Below are 20,658 nucleotides of genomic sequence, written 5' to 3' on the forward strand. Positions count from 1 at the left end.
ACTGTGACATCACTGTGTTTATTATCTCTGTACTGTGACATCACTGTGTGTATTATCCCTGTACTGTGACATCACTGTGTTTATTATCCCTGTACTGTGACATCACTGTGTTTATTATCCCTGTACTGTGACATCACTGTGTGTATTATCCTGTACTGTGACATCACTGTGTTTATTATCTCTGTACTGTGACATCACTGTGTTTATTATCTCTGTACTGTGACATCACTGTGTTTATTATCCCTGTACTGTGACATCACTGTGGTTATTATCAATGTATCTATATTTGCATGATGCGTTTTGCTATGGGGCCCGATGCTTGGTTGTTATGCCCCTGGTCGGGTTTCCTCAGTTCTAGTGATCCGTGCAGGACTCAGGTCACGCACACGTCTTTATGACACGCTAAAGGCTTTTCATACCCAGACATCTATGTCATTCCCAGCACATGGATAGATCTGCCCGGTCCTGTCCTCGTAGTGTCCCATTATCATATGCCTCACGAGTCCTGGCCTCCTCAGGGTTTAGGGTTACTCCTCACACATGGCGTCTTTGTCACAGACTTTATTCACATGTTCATATTTAGTTTTCATTAGTGGATAAAATATCAGTTTACTTATAATAAAAACAGCCTTGTGAATCATTTTTCTCATCTCCATAGCAAAAGTGAACACAAATGATCGCCCAGATATTCAGACGCAGCAACTTCATCGTCTTCTCCTCGGCTGTTGACATGTTTTTGGCATTAAGGTGCTCCAGGTTCTACAGAAAGATATTTCAGCGAGATCTCGAGGCGTCCTGTGATTCACGAGGGCATTTACTATACCCGCTCCGTGCGCTCCTTGTTTTGGTACACAATGGTGTTACTATAACGACTTTTGTGTGATGGGAATGGCGGTGGTAAGGAGCGCTGGCACGCACCGACGCATTTTGTAGACATTGAGCAAATATTTGTTAAGGTTTCACTGGAGTTCCTCAATTCCCTTTTTGCAGCCAAAATAGTCGATGTCATATTTGGATCTTGTGTTTCAGTCCAAAGAATTTACCACACCTTCCTAACATCACCTCACATTTGCCCTTTAAAAGATTAGACGTGCGATTAGTTTAAGGAGTCTTAGCTCTAAAAATGGAAAATATTTCATCATTAATCGTCGCGGTGCTTTGGCGCGCTCACTCAGGAGGCTGATGGCACCGCAGTTGTACACTTTATCATGTATAATGGTGTCATGTCATGATGATATCCTCCTTCCCTCCAACAGTATAACTTCATTTCTCAGGATTTCAGGGGTTTGCATATACATTCAGGATGTAGTCATCGTCTCATTTACCCCTAAAATAGATTAAACAATATGGAGTCAGTCAAAGCTCCAGGCAGAAGAACATGCTGGGGTTATGGAGAAGTGATGATCTCCACACTCAGTGATGGAGAACATGTCAAAAACCTTTTGGAACTTTGGAATGTCTGAGCCAAGGTAGGTGATGGTTACAGGTGAGCAGGAATGTACAATATTCTGGTGAGGAAATCAAAGGTGAAGTCCATAAAGGTCAACCAGGGGATGGAAGAGGATGTCAATGAAGGGAAGAGAGAGAATCAAATCTTAAAACTTTCTACTTCCCCCTATTAATCCACAAAAAACATTGCCCACTTGCCAATTGGCCCTAAAAGTGGAGAATATCCCTTCTGATCTCAAGTGGCTTTGTCCTTTCGTGGTCAGTGGTGATCATTTCTCATGAAGAGCATATTGACCTCAAAGAGGGGAGTCCCTGTTTTACATGGACGACTAGTCATCTGAATGGCCGCCATGTAATCCCCCATTTCTCCTGCATGCCTGGCTGCTCATGGTTTCATCAACAAAGTTAGCTATTTACTGGAGATGCCAGACCTGAGGTGATCGACTGATCGCCTCACAGGCCACATTTTAAGGGCTTGTCTCTGGTAATGCAATCCCTTTTTGCCTTTGATTTAGTCCTGCATCAGAATATTTTCCTTTAAAGTTAAAGGGAAAGTTATCACCTATCAGCAGATGTCCCAGTGGTCAGACCTCACCAATCATGGGAACGGGAACAGGGCTCCCCGAGTGAATCAACCATGCGTGCTGGCACTCCACTCTTCTCTCAGGGAATGCCGGGCATAGGTGAGTACTTGGCTTTTCTTCGGCAGTCCCATAGACATGCATGCTCCACCAACTCTCCATTCACTCTGGGGACTGGTTTTATGGGGGTACTAGTGGCCGTATCCCAATCAGATACTCATGACTTATCTTGTGGATAGGTGATATCTTGTTATGGTGGGGTAACCCTTTTAAGGGAAGATCTGTCAACTGGAAACTATCTATGTAATAACACCCTATGGCATATTGTATGAAGAAGGGTCGGTCCATATGGCAAGGCATTGCTTATCCCTAAATCCACCATTCTGATGGATCCTGGTTGAGGGAAAAGTTCGAAAAACTTTTTGAAGATTTTTCCCATGACTGTACATATCATCGAAATGGTGGGGCCGGTGGTCACGATAGGTATGAGGTGAGTTCCCCCCAGGATGGCTGATAATAAATGATAATATCTGCACCTCCACAGAATGGTTTGGTTAGTTACCGCCACATTAACCGGCTGCAGATACTTCTTCCGATCTCGCGCGCTTTTTCGGTTTCCCTGTAATGAAGAACATCCCATGTAATCCTGCTCTAAGTTTAATTTCGGCATTTGACCAAAGTCCCTGTAGACAAAGAGACAGATGAAAAGAACAAAGCCGCGGCATAGAAACTGCTTTGTTTGTGTTCTTAGCCTTGGACGTTGGGCTTTGTAATCAGTTTTAGCGCACCGCTTCAAGCATTTTAATAAAGCCGGAGCCCACGTGAGCGCAGAGCGTTATTGCCCAGAGAGAGCTTTAATTAGAAAATATCTGGGTTTCCAGGGCGACCCGGCCCCATACAAAGCGGCGGCCTCCTCGGATTGTGTTTCGCATTAAAGTATTTTATTATCTTGTTTAAAACGACTGTTTCCTTTTGCTCTGGGAAATTCTTGGGGTATAAAGGGTTATGGCGTTTCTGTGAATTTTATACAATCGCATTTCTAAGGCTGCTCGTGTTCTAGAGGCAAAATGCTTTATTACAGCTGGAGCGTAATCCCCGGCAATCAATCATCTAATGGACGGAGAAAGCCCCTGAGATGTCGTATAATGGAGTAGGAGGGAGGACCCCGTGTAATATGTGTGGGAACCCCTAGATGTCACGCTTGTATCGACGCTCCACAATCTCTGCTCAATAAAGCTTCATTCTTTGCTCCGCAATTAAGTAGTTGTCTCTCTCCTTCTCCTTGTTTCTCTTCCTATCACTCTCTTTTTCTCTCCGTCCTTTTTTTCTCTCTCATCCCTTTCTTTCTATTCTAACTCTCATCCTTTCTCTCGCTCTGTTTCTCACTATCTTTCTCTTTCTATTCTTTCTTTGTTTCTATCTTCCTCTCTCTCACTCTCTATCTATTTCTCTCTGTCCACTTCTCTCTCTATCTTTTCTTTCTGTTTTTATCTCTCTCACTTTAGTTTTATCTCTTTCTCCCTATTTTTTTCTCCTTTTCTCTCTTTTTTGCTCTTTATTTTTCTCTCTCTCTCTCTCCTTTCTCTGTCTTCTCTTTCTCTCATCCTCTCTCTCTCTTTCTCCCTATTTCTCTCTTTCTCCTTCTCTCTCTCTCTCATCTATCTCATATCTTCTCTCTTCACTCTATGGGGGACATTTATCAATAATGGTGTAATTTGCGCCAACAAAATACTAACATTACAAATAAAAAGTGCTGATTTGTTTCACTTCATATATCAGAAGCCACGCGCTACATTTAAATGTGACTTTTTAAAATATAAACCTGATTATCCGCCTGATTCAACATATTAATGCCAATAGCACTAAAATGCTACTTTTTAAACCGAAATGCGCCATTTCAGCTAACCCTGCCCATTTGAAACATATTTGCGACATTTCCTGAGGTAAATTGCGACTTTTGTCTCGGACTCGGGAAGTTTTCGTTGAATGAACTCGCTGTTTGGCTCATTTATATCGTCCTGTTTTATTATTTACCGATCACTTGTTCCCACAACGAGTTGGTTTTACTTTTCTAAATGCGACTTTTTGGAAAAAAAATTGCATCTTTCTGCCATAAATGCGACTTTTTACACAAAACACCACCACATTTAATTGTCAGCAACAATTGGAGCCATTTCTGCTGATAAGAGGATGATAAATGAGGCGTAATATGCGCCAATTTGATAGCCCCGCCCACTTTGACATTTATCATTCATTTCTGGCGTGATGCGTTCTTCATGGTGAAAATTCTGGAGAAAACAGTTGATATATTTGGTGCAAATCGAAATACACCATTCTTTTTGGTGCATTTTACGCCATAATTCTAACACGCTTAGTAAATGCCTCCCTATTTCTCTCTCTATTTCTATATGTTTCTATTTTACTTTCTTCCTCTTTCTCTCTATTTCTTTCGCTCTTTCTCTCATTCTCCCTCTTATGTCTCTCTCTTTGTCTTTCACTCTTTCTCTCTTTATCATTTTCTTTTTCTCCCTCTTTCTGTTTCTCTTTCATTCTCCCTCTTTCTCTTGTTTCTATGCTTTTCACTCTTTCTCCCATTCTACCTCCTTTCTCTCTCTTTCTCTCTTTGTCTTTCACTTTTTCTCTGTAATTTTGTACTTTCTCCCTCTCTATTCTCTATTTCTCTCTCTCTTCCTCTTTCACTCTCTTTCTCCTTCTCTGTCTTATTGTCTGTCTTTCTCTTTCTGTCTCTGTAATGGGTTTCCAATGGCTGGTGGCATGGAGCTGATGTAATACCATACGGTGGTGGACTCCATTTCTAGTTTCCAGCAAGATACCACCCATAAATGTGACACAGATGAGGACACCAGTTTCTCATACAGTTTGCTCTGTGTAAATAATGGTCACCAGAACAAAATGTATATTTGGGGTAGATTTAACATCTGGGTATTCTGCATGGATCCAGACTAGCCAGAAGCTTGGTAGAAAGATGATCCCTTTTTTGAATACCGTGGATGTGCAATAGAGCCGGACTGGGGTATGCACTCTGACCCCAATAATATGCAATGGCTGGGTCAGGTGTAGATGATAGTCTATAGTTTTGTTTGTGACGCCAATTGCAGCGAGAGCAGGGTACTAACACAGGGCCCTTTAAGGTGTTGTAACTCACGTACCAGGTTAGGAATGCCAGAGTGGTGTAATGTCTCTGTGTGGTAATGGCAATAGTGTCAATGGTGTCTTCTACCTGGGTACAGCTGGACTCCTGGATCCTGGCTCACTTGCAATAAAATGAGTGTGGTGCTAGTAGGAGTAATTGAGGAATTTGCAGCAGTAATTGAGATCCAGACCTTTGGTAAAGTTCAAACATGTCTTTACTAGTTGCAGCTTTCATCCAAGCAAGATACAGCATTGGCCTTTAGGTCTCAGCAGGTATTGGCAATGTGTGGCAGGAATATATCTTCTGCTCCCTCATGTACCCGTAGCTTTTGCAGGAAAAGTACGTCTGCTTAGTAGCTCTGTAATGTGGCAGGAATTTATCTTCTGCACTATCTGTCTTCTGCTGTCTTGGGGACTGACTAGCTGAGGAGGAATATGGCTTCTCTTGGGTCTCTGGATGGTACTCACAGCTATCTTCACAGGGTATGCTTCTTCCTGGAGTTCTGGAGTTGTCTGCTTGCTTCTACTAGCTGAGGCTGCAAGGCTCAGGCTGGGGATGATGATCAATTGTCTCAGCCGAGACAAGATCCTGGCTTTGGATCCCTATATCTGGGAGCTCCTACACTCACAGCCTTCCCCTAGCCGTGGTGGCTGGCAAACTAACTTTAACTTCCTTCCTTCCCCATGAGGCAGGATGTGGGCCAGCCCACTTCTGCTCATAGAGGGGGAGCTGAACTGGAAATAACTATTCGAGCTCAGAAACACTAAACTGTCTCTAAGTCCCTGCTAAACACATTGCTGCCACCTGCTGGTGAACATAGAAATTATAGCAATATACAATTAACAAGGCTTAGAATGCACAATTGTAAGGAAATTACATGAAATTACACAAGATAACAATTTTAATGCCCTTAACAGGTTGTAGCGTGGTAAAAGAGTTTCGCAACACAACTCTGGGGTGTTACAGATGTCAAGAAAGAAAGAAGTCGTTTCTTGACCATTTCAGGCTGCATCGGAAAACTGTAATGACTAACATGAAGCTTTACATGTACAAACCGGATTCCCAAAAAGTTGGGACACTAAACAAATTGTGAATAAAAACTGAATGCAATGATGTGGAGATGGCAAATGTCAATATTTTATTTGTAATAGAACGTAGATGACAGATCAAACGTTTAATCCGAGTAAATGTATCATTTTAAAGGAAAAATACGTTGATTCAAATTTTCACGGTGTCAACAAATCCCCAAAAAGTTGGGACAAGTAGCAATAAGAGGCTGGAAAAAGTAAATTTGAGCATAACGAAGAGCTGGAAGACCAATTAACACTAATTAGGTCAATTGGCAACATGATTGGGTATAAAAAGAGCTTCTCAGAGCGGCAGTGTCTCTCAGAAGCCAAGATGGGTAGAGGATCACCAATTCCCACAATGCATCTATCATCATCAACTGTGCAGAACATCATCCGAAGATTCAGAGAATCTGGGACAATCTCTGTGCGTAAGGGTCAAGGCCGTAAAACCATACTGGATGCCCGTGATCTCCGGGCCCTTAAACGACACTGCACCACAAACAGGAATGCTACTGTAAAGGAAATCACAGAATGGGCTCAGGAATACTTCCAGAAACCATTGTCAGTGAACACAATCCACCGTGCCATCCGCCGTTGCCAGCTGAAACGCTACAGTGCAAAGAAGAAGCCATTTCTAAGCAAGATCCACAAGCTCAGGCGTTTTCACTGGGCCAGGGATCATTTAACATGGAGTGTGGCAGAATGGAAGACTGTTCTGTGGTCAGACGAGTCACGATTCGAAGTTCTTTTTGGAAATCTGGGACGCCATGTCATCCGGACCAAAGAGGACAAGGACAACCCAAGTTGTTATCAACGCTCAGTTCAGAAGCCTGCATCTCTGATGGTATGGGGTGGCATGAGTGCGTGTGGCATGGGCAGCTTGCATGTCTGGAAAGGCACCATCAATGCAGAAAAATCTATTCAGGTTCTAGAACAACATCTGCTCCCATCCAGACGTCATCTCTTTCAGGGAAGACCCTGCATTTTTCAACAAGATAATTCCAGACCACATTCTGCATCAATCACAACATCATGGCTGCGTAGGAGAAGGATCCGGGTACTGAAATGGCCGGTCTGCAGTCCAGATCTTTCACCTATAGAGAACATTTGGCGCATCATAAAGAGGAAGGTGCAACAAAGAAGGCCCAAGACGATGGAACAGTTAGAGGCCTGTATTAGACAAGAATGGGAGAGCATTCCTATTTCTAAACTTGAGAAACTGGTCTCCTCGGTCCCCAGACGTCTGTTGAGTGTTGTAAGAAGAAGGGGAGATGCCACACAGTGGTGAAAATGGCCTTGTCCCAACTTTTGGGGGATTTGTTGACACCATGAAATTTTGATTCAACATATTTTTCCCTTAAAATGGTACATTTTCTCAGTTTAAACTTTTGTTCCGTGATTTCTGTTCTATTCTGAATAAAATATTAGAAGTTGGCGCCTCCACATTATTGCATTCAGTATTTATTCACGATTTGTATAGTGTCCCAACTTTTTTGGAATCCGGTTTGTATCTACACCACTGTCCCTACCTAGTTGCAGGATCCATCCTAAATGATAGTCCACAACTGGATGACCATCGCTTCCTAACCATATGCCGGGACCTAAAATGGAATCGGTAGCCGGGAAGAAAATCTAAAAAGTTGTGTCAGACAAAAGTGATACAGAAACAGTGATGAGCAGGGAGAAACCGGCCAGACCAGATCAAAACCAGGAGAGACAAAACAGAACCAAGTTAGCAGACAAAGATCAGAAACGTTACAGTGCTGAGGTCAGTACCAGGAGAGTCCACCAAACTAGAACAGATGACAAGAACCAGAAATTATAATCATTCAGTGTCAAAACCAGGAGAGTATGTAGAACCAAAATCAGAAGGAGTCCAAAACCAAAGTCGCTATTGAGGTAAGAAATACCCTCGATCCCAATTGGTCCCACGTGACCTAGAAGTGACATCCACACATGCAGGCCACCATTGCCACCTCCTATTGGCCTGGTGACTATGTGACTATGCCTTCATCACCTACAGCTTTGCAAAAAACATGCTCCCCAGGCCACAGCGCGGCAATCACATTTTCCTATATCCAGCTTTTCTCTTTTGCTTAATATGCTTTTCAAAAACATCAAATTCCATCCTTTCTCTCCATCCAGTACCGATCTTCTTAATACAATGGAGCAAGTTTGTTGTCCAGACTGCCTGGCTTGACAGGACGTTAGGGTTGAGAACATTAGATTATTTAGAGATGAGCAAACCTTTTGAGATTCGGTTTTGTCACGGCCTTTGGTGTGCACTGTGACACTTATGCCACGCTTGCTGTTGCCTGTGGCAACGTGTTGCTGTTTCAGCATGCGGGGGCAGTGTCACGGCCTTTGTGGTGTGTGCCGTGACATGGTTGCCTTGCATGTTGTTGCCTGCGGCAACATGTAGCTTTTAATGCTGGTGTGTGCACTTCCCCTTTCAGTTGTTTCCTCCTCTGTCCGATGCTGGAGGGGTTAACCACCTTGTTGGGCGTGGTCACTAGGTGCTTCATCGTACCTGTGGCTAGAGGCCAGGAGTCAGTGGTACTCCAGCCATGGTGTGTGTTGGAGTTATGCTCCTGGTCTTCATGTTTCCATCTCCCAGAGTGAGGGCCTCCTAGTGGGACATCAAGGTCTCCAGCGATGTCTTCTCTCTCTTACATGTGTTGTATGTTTGGTGTGGGGTTATGATTTGGTGTGTTGTAATGTCTAGTCTGGTGTTCCTTGTCTGGTATGTTTGGTGATATCTTCCAGCATGGTTGCTAGACTTCCTAGCCTGTATGCAGTGCCACCTGGGGCTGCCATGCACCTTGAGGCATGGGGGTCCTGGAGGAGTCTGGTGTGCTGGATACCTGTGGGAGTTGCTGGTACGGTGTCCTGTTTGGTGTTAGGGCTCCGGTACGTATTCACGGGTTCCAGTTGTGGTGGCAGCGGCAGGTAACTGTATTGTCTTGTTTTCTTACCTGCCGATTCTCTTGCTGCATATTGTCTTTTCCTTTCCCTGCTTCTAGGCCTTTTGAGACTCCTGTTCTTCAGTGTCCTGGAAGAACGCCTCTCCTTAGCTCCTTTGTGAGGGATTCTCAGGGCGACTTAGGGCCTCAGGTATCCAGGGTATGAGCCGTCCTACCATCCAGGTCTGCTCATACGGTGAGGAGTTAGGGCTAGGTATAGGAACACATTAGGAGGTGATCTGCTCCCTTATCCTTGTGTTCAGGCCTAGTTGCTTTCCTTATCACCCAGTCATCATACGGTGGGGGGTTTTCCCCACTCCCCGCCGTGACAGGTTTGTTTCAGGTTTGCCAAATTTTTCTAAAAATGTGGCTCGGACTGATTCTACCCAAACCAAAGTTGCTCCAATTTCCATGAGAATTGGTAAATAACTCTTCTAGCTTCCTTTAGGAAAACATTTCTCTTTTTGTTTTTTGTTTTTAATGAATTTTTGCTTTTTCCTTCCCTCCCTCCCTAAGCTCTTGAACGCAATGACAGCAATAGTAAGTGATGTCTGAATAACACTGACATACATAGCTGTGGGTAAGTGCATGTTTGATGGCGTTAACGAACAGCGTGCTTAATATCACACCACACCGGCACATGTTTTCTGCTTTTTCATATTCCAAAGCTTCCAAAAATTGTCCCGTGTCTGGGAAGATGGTGTTTAACCCCTTAGCGCAGAACGCCGTACATGTACGGCGGGGGATGCATTGCCAGAATGCATTCCGCCTTACATGTACGGCAGGATGATCGGGCGGGCACCGGAGCGGTGCGCACCCGATCACTGCAGGGGCCGGGCCGGCCCTGGTAGCCGGGCCCCTGCTGTATCCGCCGGCATCGCTTTTTACAGCGATGCCGGCGGATTAACCCTTTCTATGCCGCGGTCCGCGCGGACCGCGACATAGAAGTTGTTTGCGGCAGGTGAGTGATCGCATCGAGTCCCCGCGCTGCTGTGGCGGGGACCCGATGCGTGACAAGGCAGCCCGATGCCGTGCAGAGGCTGCCCAATGCCCTGCACGGCATCGGGAACTGCCTTCTACGGGAGCCGAGGAGATCCAGCCTCAGGCTGGGTCTCCTAGGCAACCAGTTAGTGTATGACTCAGTGTCATACACTAACAGGCAATGCATTACAATACAGATGTATTGTAATGCATTGCAGAGGGGATCAGAGTGGGATAGAAATAAAGTTTAAAAAAAAGTTTAAAAAAAAAAGTGTTTGGAATAAAAAAATAAAGTTTCAAGTAAAAAAAAAAAAAAAAAAGCCCCATTCCCCTGATTTTCTAATAAAAAATTGAAAAAAAAAGAAAAAACACACATATTAGGTATCGCTGCGTCCGTAACGAACGGCTCTATAAATATATTACATGATCCACCCCATCCGATAGGCACCATAAAAAATAAAAAATAAAAACTGTGTATAAAAAAGCCATTTTTGTCAACTTACATCACTAAAAGTGCAACACCAAGCGATCAAAACGGCGTATGCCCCCCAAAATAGTACCAATCTAACCGTCACCTCATCCCACAAAAAATGAGCCCCTACATAGTACAATCGCCCAAAAACTGAAAAAACTATGGCTCTCAGACTATGAAGACACTAAAACATTTTTTTTTTTTTCAAAAATGAAATCATTGTGTAAAACTTAAATAAATAAAAAAAATATTTATATATTGGGTATTGACGCGTCCGTATTAACCTTCTCTATAAAAATATCACATGACCTAATCCCTCAGGTGAATACCGTAAAAAAAAAAAAAAAAAAACGGTGTAAAAAAAGCCATTTTTTGTCATCTTACATCACAAAAAGTGTAGTAGCAAGCGATCAAAAAGTCATACGCACCCCAAAATAGTGCCAATCAAACCGCCATCTCATCCCGCAAAAATCATACCCTACCCAAGATAATCGCCCAAAAACTGAAAAAACTATGGCTCTCAGACTATGGAGACACTAAAACATGATTTTTTTTGTTTCAAAAATGAAATCATTGTGTAAAACTGACAAATAAAAAAAAAGTATATATATTAGGTATCACTGCGTCCGTAATAACCTGCTCTATAACAATATCACATGATCTAACCCCTCAGGTGAATACCGTAAAAAATAAAAAATAAAAACTGTGTAAAAAAAGCCATTTTTTGTCACCTTAGATCACAAAAAGTGTAATAGCAAGCGATCAAAAAGTCATACGCACCCCAAAATAGTGCCAATCAAACCGTAATCTTATCCCGCAAAAAATGAGACCCTACCTAAGATAATCGCCCAAAAACTGAAAAAACAATGGCTCTCAGTCTATGGAGACACTAAAACATGATTTTTTTTGTTTCAAAAATGAAATCATTGTGTAAAACTGACATAAATAAAAAAAAAGTATATATATTAGGTATCACTGCGTCCGTAATAACCTGCTCTATAAAAATATCACATGATCTAACCCCTCAGGTGAATACCGTAAAATATAAAAAATAAAAACGGTGTAAAAAAAGCCATTTTTTTGTCACCTTAGATCACAAAAAGTGTAATAGCAAGCGATCAAAAAGTCATATGCACCCCAAAATAGTGCCAATCAAACAGTCATCTCATCCCGAAAAAAATGAGCCCCTACACAAGACAGTCGCCCAAAAAATAAATAAAACTATGGCTTTCAGAATGTGGAGACACTAAAGAATCATTTTTTTTTTCAAATGCTTTGTTATGTAAAACTGAAACAAACAACCAAAAAAAGTTGTCATATTTGGTATTGTCGCGTCCGTGACAACCTGCTCTATAAAAGTACCACATGATCCAACCTGTCAGATGAATGTTGTAAATAACAAAAAATAAAAATGGTGCCAACACAGCAATTTTTTGTTACTTTGCCTCACAAAAAGTGTAATATAGAGCAACCAAAAATCATATGTACCCTAAAATAGTACCAACAAAACTGCCACCCTATCCCGTAGTTTCTAAAATGGGGTCACTTTTTTGGAGTTTCTACTCTAGGGGTGCATCAGGGGGGCTTCAAATGGGACATAGTGTAAATAAACCAGTCCAGCAAAATGTGCCTTCTAAAAGCCACACGCCGCACCTTTCCCTCTACGCCCTACTGTGTGCCCGTACAGTAGTTTACGGCCACATATGGGGTGTTTCTGCAAACGACAGAATCTGGGCAATAAATATAGACTTTTGTTTGGCTGTTAACCCTTGCTTTGTTACTGGAAAAAATGGAGTAAATAAAAAATTTGGCAAAAAATTTAAATTCTCGAATTTCATCTCCATTTGCCAATAACTCTTGTGGAACACCTAAAGGGTTAACAAAGTTTGGAAAACCAGTTTTGAATACCTTGAGGGGTGTAGTTTCTTAGATGGGGTCACTTTTATGGAGTTTCTACTCTACGGGGGCTTCAAATGGGACATGGTGTAAATAAACCAGTCCAGCAAAATCTGCCTTCTAAAAGCCACACGCCGCACCTTTCCCTCTACGCCCTACCGTGTGCCCGTACAGTAGTTTACGGCCACATATGGGGGGTTTTTCTGCAAACTACAGAATCTGGGCAATAAATATAGACTTTTGTTTGGCTGTTAACCCTTGCTTTGTTACTGGAAAAAATGGAGCAAATAATAAATTTGGCAAAAAATGTAAATTCTCGAATTTCATCTCCATTTGCCAATAACTCTTGTGGAACACCTAAAGGGTTAACAAAGTTTGTAAAACCAGTTTTGAATGCCTTGAGGGGTGTAGTTTCTTAGATGGGGTCACTTTTATGGAGTTTCTACTCTAGGGGTGCATCAGGGGGGCTTCAAATGGGACATGGTGTAAATAAATTAGTCCAGCAAAATCTGCCTTCTAAAAGCCACACGCCGCACCTTTCCCTCTACGCCCTACTGTGTGCCCGTACAGTAGTTTACGGCCACATATGGGGTGTTTCTGCAAACGACAGAATCTGGGCAATAAATATAGACTTTTGTTTGGCTGTTAACCCTTGCTTTGTTACTGGAAAAAATGGAGTAAATAAAAAATTTGGCAAAAAATTTAAATTCTCGAATTTCTTCTCCATTTGCCAATAACTCTTGTGGAACACCTAAAGGGTTAACAAAGTTTGGAAAACCAGTTTTGAATACCTTGAGGGGTGTAGTTTCTTAGATGGGGTCACTTTTATGGAGTTTCTACTCTACGGGGGCTTCAAATGGGACATGGTGTAAATAAACCAGTCCAGCAAAATCTGCCTTCTAAAAGCCACACGCCGCACCTTTCCCTCTACGCCCTACCGTGTGCCCGTACAGTAGTTTACGGCCACATATGGGGGGTTTTTCTGCAAACTACAGAATCTGGGCAATAAATATAGACTTTTGTTTGGCTGTTAACCCTTGCTTTGTTACTGGAAAAAATGGAGCAAATAATAAATTTGGCAAAAAATGTAAATTCTCGAATTTCATCTCCATTTGCCAATAACTCTTGTGGAACACCTAAAGGGTTAACAAAGTTTGTAAAACCAGTTTTGAATGCCTTGAGGGGTGTAGTTTCTTAGATGGGGTCACTTTTATGGAGTTTCTACTCTAGGGGTGCATCAGGGGGGCTTCAAATGGGACATGGTGTAAATAAATTAGTCCAGCAAAATCTGCTTTCCAAAAACCACACGCCGCACCTTTCCCTCTACGCCCTACCGTGTGTCCGTACAGTAGTTTACGGCCACATGTGGGGTGTTTCTGCAAACTACAGAATCAGGGCAACCCATATTGAGTTTTGTTTGGCTGTTAACCCTTACTTTATTGCTGTAAAAAATGGGTTAAAATTGAAAATTTTCCAAAAAATAGAAATTTCTAAATTGTTTCTCCATCTGCCATTAACTCTTGTGGAACACCTACAGGGTTAACAAAGTTTGTAAACCCAGTTTTGAATACCTTGAGGGGTGTACTTTCTTAGATAGAGTCACTTTTTTGCAATTTCTATTCTAGGGGTACAAGGGGGGGGCTTGAAATGGAACATGGTATAAACAAAACCAGTCCTGCAAAATCTGCCTTGCAAAACCCATATGGTATTCCCCTCCTTCTATGTCCTCCCGTTTGGCCAAACAGTAGTTTACGACCACATATGGGGTATTTCTGCAAACTACAGAAGCAGGGCAACCCATATTGAGTTTTGTTTGGCTGTTAACCCTTACTTTATTGCTGTAAAAAATGGGTTAAAATTGAAAATTTTCCAAAAAATAGAAATTTCTAAATTGTTTCTCCATCTGCCATTAACTCTTGTGGAACACCTACAGGGTTAACAAAGTTTGTAAACCCAGTTTTGAATACCTTGAGGGGTGTACTTTCTTAGATAGAGTCACTTTTTTGCAATTTCTATTCTAGGGGTACAAGGGGGGGGCTTGAAATGGAACATGGTATAAACAAAACCAGTCCTGCAAAATCTGCCTTGCAAAACCCATATGGTATTCCCCTCCTATGTCCTCCCGTTTGGCCAAACAGTAGTTTACGACCACATATGGGGTATTTCTGCAAACTACAGAAGCAGGGCAACCCATTTTGAGTTTTGTTTGGCTGTTAACCCTTACTTTATTGCTGTAAAAAATGGGTTAAAATTGAAAATTTTCCAAAAAATAGAAATTTCTAAATTGTTTCTCCATCTGCCATTAACTCTTGTGGAACACCTACAGGGTTAACAAAGTTTGTAAACCCAGTTTTGAATACCTTGAGGGGTGTACTTTCTTAGATGGAGTCACTTTTTTGCAATTTCTATTCTAGGGGTACAAGGGGGGGCTTGAAATGGGACATGGTATAAACAAAACCAGTCCTGCAAAATCTGCCTTGCAAAACCCATATGGTGTTCCCCTCCTTCTATGTCCTCCCGTTCGGCCAAACAGTAGTTTACGACCACATATGGGGTATTTCTGCAAACTACAGAAGCAGGGCAACCCATTTTGAGTTTTGTTTGGCAGTTAACCCTTGTTTTTTTCCAGGAAAAAATTGATTATATTGGAAAATTTTCCCAAAAATCAAAATTCTTAAAATGTATGTCTTTTTGCCATGAAGTCTTGTGGAAGACCTAAAGGGTTAAAAAAGTTTGTAAAAACAGTTTTGAATACCTTGAGGGGTGTAGTTTCTAGAATGGGGTCATTTTTGGGAGGTTTCTATTATCTAAGCCTCACAAAGTGACTTCAAACCTGAACTGGTCCATAAAAAGTGGGATTTTGAAGATTTCTGAAAAATTTCAAAATTTGCTTCTAAACTTCTAACCCTTGTAACATCCCCAAAAAATAAAATATCATTCCCAAAATGCTATAAACATGAAGTAGACATATGGGGAATGTAAAGTCATCACAATTTTTGGGGGTATTACTATGTATTACAGAAGTAGAGAAACTGAAACTTTGATATTTGCTAATTTTTCCAAATTTTTGGTAAATTAGGTATTTTATTATGCAAAAAAATTAATTTTTTTGACTTTATTTTACCAGTGTCATGAAGTACAATATGTGACGAAAAAACAATCTCAGAATGGCCTGTATAAGTAAAAGCGTTTTAAAGTTATCAGCACTTAAAGTGACACTGGTCAGATTTGCAAAAAATGGCCTGGTCCTTAAGGTGAAAATGAGCCTGGTCCTTAAGGGGTTAAACACACACAGTGTTATGGAAAAAAATAGTGGCTTGTTGGGACCAAGCGTCCAAAAATTATGACTAAACATGGGCAAAATGCTCAATCGTATTTGGCCTCATGCACATGACCGTTGTGTGCATCCGTGTCCGTTGTGCCGTTTTCCGTGATTTTCTGCGGACCCATTGACTTTCAATGGGTCTGTTGAAAACTCAGAAAATGCACCGTTGTTCATCCGCGTCCGTGATCCGTCAAAAAAATACGACCTGTCCTATTTTCTTAACGGACAACGGTTCACGGACCCATTCAAGTCAATGGGTCCGTGAAAAAACACGGATGCACACAAGATTGACATCCGCGTCCATGATCCGTGTCCGTCTGCATAAAAGCTTTTTCAGAGCTGAGTTTTCATTTTGTGAAAACTCAGATCCGACAGTATATTCTAACACAGAGGCGTTCCCATGGTGATGGAGACGCTTCAAGTTAGAATATACTAGGAACTGTGTACATGACTGCTCCCTGCTGCCTGGCAGCACCCGATCTCTTACAGGGGGCTGTGATCCGCACAATTAACCCCTCAGGTGCCGCACCTGAGGGATTAATTGTGCGGATCACAGCCCCCTGTAAGAGATCGGGTGCTGCCAGACAGCAGGGCGCAGTCATGTACACTGTTCTTAGTATATTGTGGAAGTGAAGCGCTCATCTCCATGGTGATCTGTTTCTGTTTATATCGCTGTCCTCAGGACAGCGATACAAACAGAAGGCTGCAGAGGAGCAGGGCAGGGAGGTGTGTCCCTTTTCTGTTCCTCTGATAGGCTGCCGGCACTACTAGGCCAGCAGCCTATCAGAGGCCGGCGTAGGCGGCGCAATGACGTCATCGCGCCGCCGGCCTGAGCCGTACAGCGCTGGAGTCAGGACACAGGCTGGAAGAGGCCTGCATCGCTCCAAACAGGTAAGTATAAGTGTTCATTTTTTAATTTTTTTAACTACATTATACTGGCACATGATTGGGGAATTTGGGGGGGGGGGGCTGGTATTATACTGGGCTGGCACATGATTGGGGAATTTGGGGGGGCCCTGGAATTACTGCCACAGATTGGGGGGGGGGGTGTCTGGTATTACTGCCACATGATTGGGGGGTCTGTCTGGTATTACTGACACATGTTTGGGGGGTCTGTCTGGTATTACTGACACATGATTGGGGGGGGGGTCTGGTATAGTGGCACATGATTGGGGGGGTCTGGTATAGTGGCACATGATGGGGGGGTCTGGTATAGTGGCACATGATTGGGGGGTCTGGTATTACTGGCACATGATGGGGGGGTCTGGTATAGTGGCACATGATTGGGGGGTCTGGTATTACTGGCACATGATTGGGGGGGGGTCTGGAATTACTGGCACATGATTGGGGGGGTCTGGTATTACTGCCACATGATTGGGGGGGTCTGGTATTACTGCCACATGATTGGGGGGGTCTGGTATTACTGCCACATGATTGGAGGTGTAATAAAAAATATTTTTTTCTTAATGTGACCACTTCCAGCCCAGAGCCCTGATCCGGAGCAGCTTGGAGAAAAAAGGCCTCACAGTCCCACACTCCTTCTGCTTGGCCAAGCCAGCCAGCACCCCTGAGGCCAAGCCAGCCAGCACCCCTGAGGCCAAGCCAGCCAGCACCCCTGAGGCCAAGCCTGCCAGCACCCCTGAGGCCAAGCCTGCCAGCCCCCCTGAGGCCAAGCCAGCCAGCACCCCTGAGGCCAAGCCAGCCAGCACCCCTGAGGCCAAGCCTGCCAGCCCCCCTGAGTCTTCAGAACTGTAATTAAATTATATATATGGGGAGGTTTTGTTTTGATCACAATGTGTACATTTGGCTCAGTCCGCAGCGACACAAATTACAGCATGCTAGATTTTCTGTGCTTTTTTTTTTCCATTCACATGTATTGTATTTTAAAGGGGTTTTCATGGGGGCATATCGCTAGGATATGCCCCCATTGTCTGATAGGTGCGGGTCCCTAGATATATTTGTTTATTTCATGTTCATTTTGCAGTTGTTTGTGTAAACTGGCACTTTACAATAAATGTTGCACTGAATTTTCAGCGAAATATATATTATAATTTTTTTGGGGGGGGGGGGGGGGGGTTTGCAGTGGATCTTGGGTGAGTTCCCACACTTTTTTTCCCAGGACTTGAGCCCTGGTGACACTGGAGGCTGGGAACAGAGAGAGAGTACTGGGTCTATTTGGGCCACTGTTCCAGTCTGTTTGCCCAGAAGTTCTTGGGGTTAGGGAACCTGGACATTGAGACAGTAGGACTCTGTTTGCTGATTTGCCTCAGCCAGATGCAGCACATGAAACAACTGTTCCATCATGTTAAGGAGACTAAACCGGCTGCTGCAGCCATTAGAGGTGGGGCCACAGAGCAGTACCTCCCTTTAAGACAAGCTGGTGTAATACCTCAGAGTGGTATTACCAGTTCTTCACTCTGCTACTGCCTAATGGTTAACATACATGTCATCTTTGTATTTATTTCCAGGTCCTCCACATTGCATTGTGCATTCATAATCTTGCTATGTAACTGGCATTTCTTATATTACATATAATGTGCCTGGCTCACCAGCAGGTGGCAGCATGTATGGCACATCTTCAGACACAATGAAACTTACTATTTCATTCTTCCCCCTTTTGGGCTGAAGTGGGCCATTCCCTTTTCTTACCCAGGAAGGGGGGGGGGCAACAGGAAGAGTCTATTTAGTCTAAACTAGGGCAGTGTGAGATGCAGACGTGCCCATGATGCAACAGTAAGGGGAAAATTCCCCTACTGCAGCCGGAGTCTCTCCAGAGGGAAGTAGCTCACAGAGCTCCCTGACTCCTTGAAGATCAGATTTACCTACAGAGTGTCACTAGGGGGTCAGCAGCCAAAGGCACCCCACTCCACAGATAGAGAACAGACAGAAATTCCAGCTACCAGACTAAAGCCAAGCCCAGCAGAGAGAGAAAGCAGAGTTATCAAGTTTGCCTGCCAGTTTATGCCAAAACCTGCTGGAACCAAGAGAAAGCCTGAATATTGTCTGGATGCAAGTTTCCTCAAACAAAGCTGCTGAACTTTATAAAGTCTGGACTCAAATTATTCTCCATCTCCACCTCCACCATTTCTCATTCCCTTTATTGCTGGGAATCGACAATATCCAGGTGGGAGCACCGTGACACACACATAGAGACTATTGGGGCCACACCACTCGGCATTCCTATAAACCTGGGACATGATCGGCTTTTGCACTGGCAGCAGGGGTCTGTTTAGCAAAAGCCGCTTCAAGCTGTGTACACAGCGTTTTCGTAATAAAGTAATTTGGCCTCCTCTCCAGAAAGAGGAAAATATCCCCCCACTTTGCTTTGATAGAGAGGGTCTATAAGAATGGCTGTCCTTTAATCATCAGACTTCTTGATGTCAACCAATCGCCTGTCAGTATGTAAGTAAGCAAACATACAAGTCACCATTCCAGCCAGCATGCTCGAGGAGCCAGTTCGATCCGGCTTCGCATCCCACTGGGTGTCATCATCATCCTCCTGCTCCTCCATCTCCTACTGATCCATCTCCTCCTCCAGTGGAAACAAATCATCTTCCTCCATGGGACTTTCTCCTTGTGTAACCCCAACAGCTACAGGCTGAACAGAAATATGAATTCCACTGCTCGTACAGATTCTCTAAAATGTGCAAAGTGGAATTCCAGTGAGTTGGAACATCGCAGATCAAATAATATATAGGGGCAGACTGTTTTGTTACTGCAAGTCCAGGAGGGTGTTCCTTGCCACATAAGAATGGCTGAGATGCTTGACTTCACACATGTGATAGGGAGGAGGGGAATGGGAGCAAAGCTGTGCCTTGCTGCTCTTGGGGTCGGGAGGATGTCCATGGAAGAGAAGGTGGATAAGTTCCTGGTGTGGGAGCCAGGCTGACACAATCGTGGGAGGGTCAAAAGGACCTGGCCTTGTTGCCTGGGTTCCTTTACTGCTGTTGTGAAAAACATTAACCCATGGGCCATGAAAGACATGTACTGTCCCTGCCTGTAATAGTGCAATAAAGCGGTCCGCAAGGGGACCCTTTAAGATGAGATAAGTGTTTTGTCAGTTGCAATGAAGCAACAACGCAAGAGAGTCCCTTTAAGAAATGGTGTTGGTGTGCAGGTGTAGGAATGGCCGAGTGATATAAGGTGGCCTATAATGTCCCTTAATGTTTTGTGCACATGTCACGGTGCTCCTACCTGCATACGCTGGAACCCCAGGCGTTGGGTCTGAAGCAGACAACTAGGGTGAACAATTGAGGGATTTGAAGAAATATTTGAGTCCAGACCTTGTGATGAAGTTCAATGGCACCTTTACTTTGCATAAACGTTTCTCCAAATGGTTTACAGACTTTATCTTGGTTCCAGCAGGCTTTAACATTAACTCTGGCAGGCAAACAATCTCAACTCTGCTACATCGGTTTCTCTCTGGCTCTGCTGTACTAACAGACTTAAATGGAATATCTGCTTCTTCCAACATGGAGTCTCAACAGAATTTTTCTACATCTTTCTGGTAGCAAACACGACTGTCTCACTTCTGACCAAGAAAGGAGGGGAGAATGGAATGGTGAGTTCCATTCTCTCTAAGTGTAGCTCTGCCATAGTTGCTGCCACCTGCTGGTGAACCAGGCACATTACATGAACAATTACATAACATTATTATAAATGCACAGTGCTGAGGAACCTGGAAATAAATATATAGGTGACATACAGGTTAGACCATAAAAGATAGTAGCAAGGTGCAGAAGTGGTAACCAGTGGTGTCCACCATGG

At 43.4% G+C, this 20,658-nt stretch overlaps 1 pseudogene; it reads right to left on the minus strand.

Moving 5' to 3' along the window:
• Positions 1 to 1,352: 1,352 nt before the first annotated feature.
• The window catches only part of LOC122939535, a 36,549-nt pseudogene continuing 17,243 nt past the window's right edge, over positions 1,353 to 20,658 (minus strand).

Source organism: Bufo gargarizans, chromosome 5 (genome assembly GCF_014858855.1).
Source record: "Bufo gargarizans isolate SCDJY-AF-19 chromosome 5, ASM1485885v1, whole genome shotgun sequence".
NCBI lineage: Eukaryota > Metazoa > Chordata > Amphibia > Anura > Bufonidae > Bufo > Bufo gargarizans.